The sequence below is a fragment of the Chrysochloris asiatica genome, unplaced genomic scaffold (assembly GCF_000296735.1).
Source record: "Chrysochloris asiatica unplaced genomic scaffold, ChrAsi1.0 scaffold02964, whole genome shotgun sequence".
Lineage (NCBI taxonomy): Eukaryota > Metazoa > Chordata > Mammalia > Afrosoricida > Chrysochloridae > Chrysochloris > Chrysochloris asiatica.
In genome coordinates, this window is record NW_006411482.1 from 3,347 (window position 1) to 9,123 (window position 5,777).

General features: G+C 36.9%; 1 pseudogene; it reads right to left on the minus strand.

Annotated features, from left to right (window-relative positions):
• Positions 1–4,097: 4,097 nt before the first annotated feature.
• LOC102830980 lies at positions 4,098–4,913 on the minus strand (annotated as a pseudogene).
• Positions 4,914–5,777: the final 864 nt, after the last annotated feature.

Consider the following 5,777-nt stretch of genomic DNA (forward strand, 5'->3'; position numbering starts at 1 on the left):
TTCTTGCTTCTACCGTAAATTCCCTAGCTGTAAGCCTGTGTTGTTGCTGACAGAGCTCCTTACTGCACTTCCACCCAATCTGTCATCTTATTTGTTCTCCTGTACTGTTTTTTTTTGCTTGTGTTTTGGGACTTTTTTTGTTTGTTTGTTTATTCCTTCTCCTCCTCCTTCTTCTCTTTCTATTCCCTTGAATGTTATCCTATCTCTGCTTTTGTTTTTCCTTCTTTTATATTTCCCTTTTTCGTCCACTCCCTTGTAATCTTTCTTTACTAATCTCTACTCTTTCCATCCTCTTTTCTAGGTATTTTCTTTTAATTTCTTCATTTTATGTTCTCTCTTGTTTTTCTCTTCTAAGCTCCATTTCCCTGTCTCTCTTGTGCCTTTACAGTTCTTACTATACTTTATTTGTGATTACTACATGTTTTTATTTCTTTTTTTCTCTTTTCATTATTGGTTCCCTCTTTTTTATTGTTTTGTTTTCTGGTGTGTGTGGGGGAAGGGCTTTCTCTTTCTCACCTGACAGGAGACAGCAATCATGCCCATACAGTCCAGTCATAACCAGACCCTCTGCAGTTATACCCAATGAGTAAGAGCCAATACCAGTTCCTGTAACTACTGACCAACGATAGACAGCAGCAGATAGCATCCAACAGCAACCAAATCCACCCTAAACTGAAGTGCACAATGGCTAACAGACAACGGTGCACACTTTCATTCTCTAACTACACCACAAGAGACAGTTGGTGAAAGCCTACGAACACATCAATATACAATCATCAATTAAACACAAATACAACAATACCACAATATCCCAGAGACAAAAGACAACTTTAACTCACATGAAGAAACTAGACAGAATGGTTCACACAAATGAACAAGATGAAGAGCCAGAAAACGATTTTTAGGAATAAAAGGTAACAGAACTAAATGAAAAAGAGTTCAAAAGAATGATATTTAGATACCTTCAAAGGATTGACAAAATATGGAGCAAAGCAAGAACACAGAAAAAAAACTTTAGAATAAATCAGGAAAACACTACAAGAACAAACCAATAAAATTAATGCAAACTTAATAAAATACAAAACCTGCATTATAAGTCAAGAAGATTAATACTAAGATTTCAGAAATGAATAATACATTGAAAGTTCAAAGGAGTAGATTTGAAGAAGTGGAAGCCCAAATTAGTGAACTTGAAGATATATCTCTCAATACTAATATGCTAGAAAAACAATCAGAAAAAAAGAATGAAAAAATCCAAAGGAAGCCTAAGAGTTAATTGGAACACCATGAAGAGGAATAACTAACCACAGGTGACAGGAATTGAAAAACATGAAGAGATCATTATAATCAAACTGTCCAAAACCAAAGATAAAGAAAGAATCCTGAGAGTAGCTTAGAAAAAAATTAAAAGTTACCTACAAAGGAGAAATAAGACTAAGATCTGATTTCTCAGCAGAACTCATGCAGGCAAGAAGGTAATGGGCTTACATATATAAAACTCTGAAGGAAAAAATTCCAACCAAGAATTAAATACCCAGCAAAGCTGTCCGTCAAATACAATGGTGAAATTACAATGTTTCCTGATAACAGAAATTAAAGGAATTTGTAATGACCAGACCAACTTTACAAAAAGTACTAAAGAGTGTTCTTCGGATTGAGAGCCAACAACAGTAAACAACAACCTGAGATTACCATATACCACCCAGAACTGAATCCAGAAATACAAGTATTTAAAGTAAAATAAGCCTGCAAGACTAAAAATAGCAAACTAGATATATCAAACTTATAATAAAGTCAACTACAAAGCAAAAAGAGTTAATAGAGTACATGCAGAACTTAGAAATGGTAAGGAAGTCAAATAGATTTCATGATAAAGCACACTGTTTAAAAAAGGGAAAAAGTAATAAATTACAGGGTAAACTCAAAGAAAATGAATACATCTGCACCTCAACATTTTAAAAAGAGAAAAATCAGAAGTGTTTAGTAAACATTAGCACAACAGAAACAAAAATAAAAGAAAACAAATAAATCAGTGCAGAAAATTATATAGTACAAAGAAACTATCAGTATTACAAAAAAATACACAGCAAAATGATGGCAATAATTTATACCAATAGATAATTTCACTGATTGTAAATGGATTAAATTTCAACAGACAGAGCAGAATGGATTTAAAAAACAAGATCCTTCAGTATGATATTTACAAAAGACATATCAAAAAGATGGAGATAACCAAAATGTCCATCAACAGGAGAATGGTTATACAAACTTTGGCACATACACACAACAGATTACTAAGCAACATTCATGAATAGCTATAAATCTGTGAACCACCTCACAACATGGATGAACCTGGAACACATTATGCTGAGAAAAATTAGTTAAGGACAAATACTGTATGACATGAATATTTTTTAAAGTTTAGAAAATGTTTCGTTGATTAAAGAAACAATATATGATGGCTACAGGGTGTTGGGAGAGGGGAAATTATTCAGAGACTAGAGGGTGGATACATGTTAACATTGGTGACAGGGTAGACAATTTACAAGAGGAAAGTTAGCAGAGGAAAGATGAAGGTCGCTAAAGACAGAAAATAATGTAAACAGCTAACATGAATAGAGTTAAATACTGTTAAACTGTTGGTACATGTTGCAATCATTGTAATGAAGTAAAGCATATGATTTATGGAATGTAAAACTGCTGTGTAAACCTTCACTCAATTCACCATTATCTTCAGCAAAATTTTACATGTATATGATATTAATGATGTTGTTCGATGCTTCCACACTCCGTTGGATCATTTATCTTTGGAATGGGCACAAATAAGGATCCCTTCCAATCAACTGGCCAGGCGGTTGTATTCTAAATTTCTTGGAATAAATGAGTAGTGCCTCCAGTACCACATCAGTTTGTTGAAACGTATCAATTTGTATTTCGTCAATTCTTGGAGCCTTTTTTTTTTTTCCCCCCAATGCCTTTAGTGTCAGTTGGATTTCTTCCTTCTATACTATCAGTTCTTGATCATAATTATGCTACCTCTTGAAATAGTTTACTAAGGGCCAATGGTTTCTGGTACACTGGCTTTATATATTCCTTCGGTATTCTTTTTAATGTTTCCTGTGTCATTCAATACTTTACCAATAGAATCCTTCAGTATTCAGTCTTCACCAGACTCCATTTCAAGTCAAGGCTTGATTTTTTTTCCCTTCAGTTCTTTCAGCTTGAGAAATGCTGAGCATGTTCTTCCCTTTTGGTTTCCTAACTCCAGGTCTTTGAACATTTCATTATAATATTTTACTTGTCTTCTCTAGCTGCCCTTTGAAATGTTCTATTCAGCTCTTTTACTTCCTCATTTCTTCCATGTGCTTTAGCATCTCTATACTAGACAGCAAGTTTCAGAGTCTCTTCTGACATCTATTTTGGTATTTTCCTTCTTTCTTTTTTTTTAAAGTATATTAATTTTTTATTACATACTTTACATTGAGCACTAGAGAGAAAATAATTACAGTGATTTTAAAATGCAACCCCTGGACTCAATAAATATCCTTTATAATCATACCAATCCATCTCTACAAATGAATATAGACACTAAGTCAACTAATGAGTAAACTGAGTAAAACAACCATGTAACCATGATCTCAGGAGCGGGGTTCATGCATGATCAGTTAAAGTCACTTGGCCACCATCAGAGTTTTCAAAACACGATTCACATCAGTTTCCATCACATCCACACCCATCCCAAGAGTACATACACTGCTGATGCTAACAACTTAAAACGGTGATGTCTGTTACCTTACAAGAATATTCCATTTGATATAATGACATACAAGTAGAGAATTTCGGGTCCTTGATCAGAAGTTTCCACCACTGACTGTGCTACTCTGGCATACACAAAGGTGCAAGTGAGCTAAGCATGACTAGTGTTTCTTTTTCTCATTGAAGATATGATCTGAGGAAGAGGTGAAACAGACATTCTGACTACTCACGTTTACAAAGCCTTAGCCAATATTACCAAACAGAGTCATTGTCTCAGAAACACTAGTAGTGAGCCCAGAGTGGGGTTCTCCACTGGCAGCTACAGGTGCACTTGGGATGACCTACTGATGCACAATCTCAAAGTATTCTTTGAAAGCAGTCGGGTTTGGTTTGATTGTAGGGGTATCGGGTGTCCAGTTTGCTGGGCAGACTTCTCCACGGGCGTCCACGAACTGGAACGCCTTCACCAAGCAGAGGGTCTCCTCCATGCTGCGGCCTATGGGGAAATCACTGACACTCAGGTGCTTGATGACTCTGTTGGAGTCAATGATGAAGAGACCTCTGAGTGCAAGGCCAGGGTTTTCTAACAGCATGGCCGTAGTCTCAGGAAATTTGTTTCATTAAATCTGACAATAGTGGGAAATTCATGTGGCCCAGACCACCGTCCTTTCACATCCATTCACATGGTGCATTTATCCAGGCTAGATGGCTAACGTGGGAACCCACCGAAACAGCAATGACTTCACAGTTCACATCATGAAATTCATTGGCTTTGTCACTAAAAGCCACAATTTTTGTAGGACACGCATAGGTGAAGTCCAAAGGGTAGAAGAAGAGCACCAAGTACTTTCCCTTAGAGTCATCGAGACTCATTTCTCTGAATCTCCACTGACCACAGCCATGCCCTTAAAAGAGGGCACATGTTGGGTAACAGCAGGGGCAAGGCATGAATGACTGGTGCTAAAGAAGCATTTTGCTTTAGGAGGCCCAGGTCACAACCCACTGGTCAAATGCTTTTTTCCAGACGCAGAAGGCCTAAGAGCTGCAGAGGCGGAAATGCCCCAACAAATGGTGCTCACACATCGGGCCACCAAAGCCAGGAGTAACCTTCCCACAGCAGCCTTCCCACAGCACTCTTCAGTGCATGCTGCAGACATGCGGCCGCTACTTCTTTCTTATTAATGGACTTTTGTTTTCTTCATGTTTGATGTTTTTTATATCATCGAACAATTCTCTGTCTTTGGTCATTAGTATCCAATGCATCAGTAATGTGTTGCTGAGATGGTCTCACAATTCAAGCGGAATATACTCCTGTTCATATTTAGTCTCTCATGGAATTGATTTTATTTTCTTTAGCTTCAGCTTGAACTTGGTATGAGCAATTGATGGTTTGTTCCACAGTAGGTTCCTGGTCTTTCTTTAGCCAATGATACTGAACTTCTCCATCATCTCTTCCCACATATGTAGTCAGTCAGATTCGGGTGTATTCCTTTTGGTGAGGTCCATGTGTGTAGCTGCCATTTATGTTTTTGAAGAAAGGTGTTTGCAATGAATGTCATTAATCTTGCAAAATTCTATCATGCATCTCCAGCATAGTTTCTATCACCAAGGCCATATTTTCTAACTACTGATCCTTCCTCGCTGTTTCTAACTTTTGCATTCCAATCACGAGTAATAACATATTTGATCAATTTCAGATTAGAGAAGTTGATATAATTCTTAATCTCATCATCAATGGCTTTAGCGGTTGATGTGTATTTGAATAACAGTTGTATTAACTGATCTTTCTTCATTTTGTGCTGTTGATTCAGTTCTGACTCACAGTGACCCTGTGTAGAGTTCTGAGGGCAGCTGGCGTGTATGAACTACCAATTTTGTGGTTAGCAGTCCAATGCTTATCCAATAGTACCATACCAGGAATTGGTCTTGTAGGTATATGGATATTATCTTATCACAGACAGCACTGTACTTATAGATCTTAAAAGTCTGTTTTTGACAATGAATACAGCACCATTCCTCTT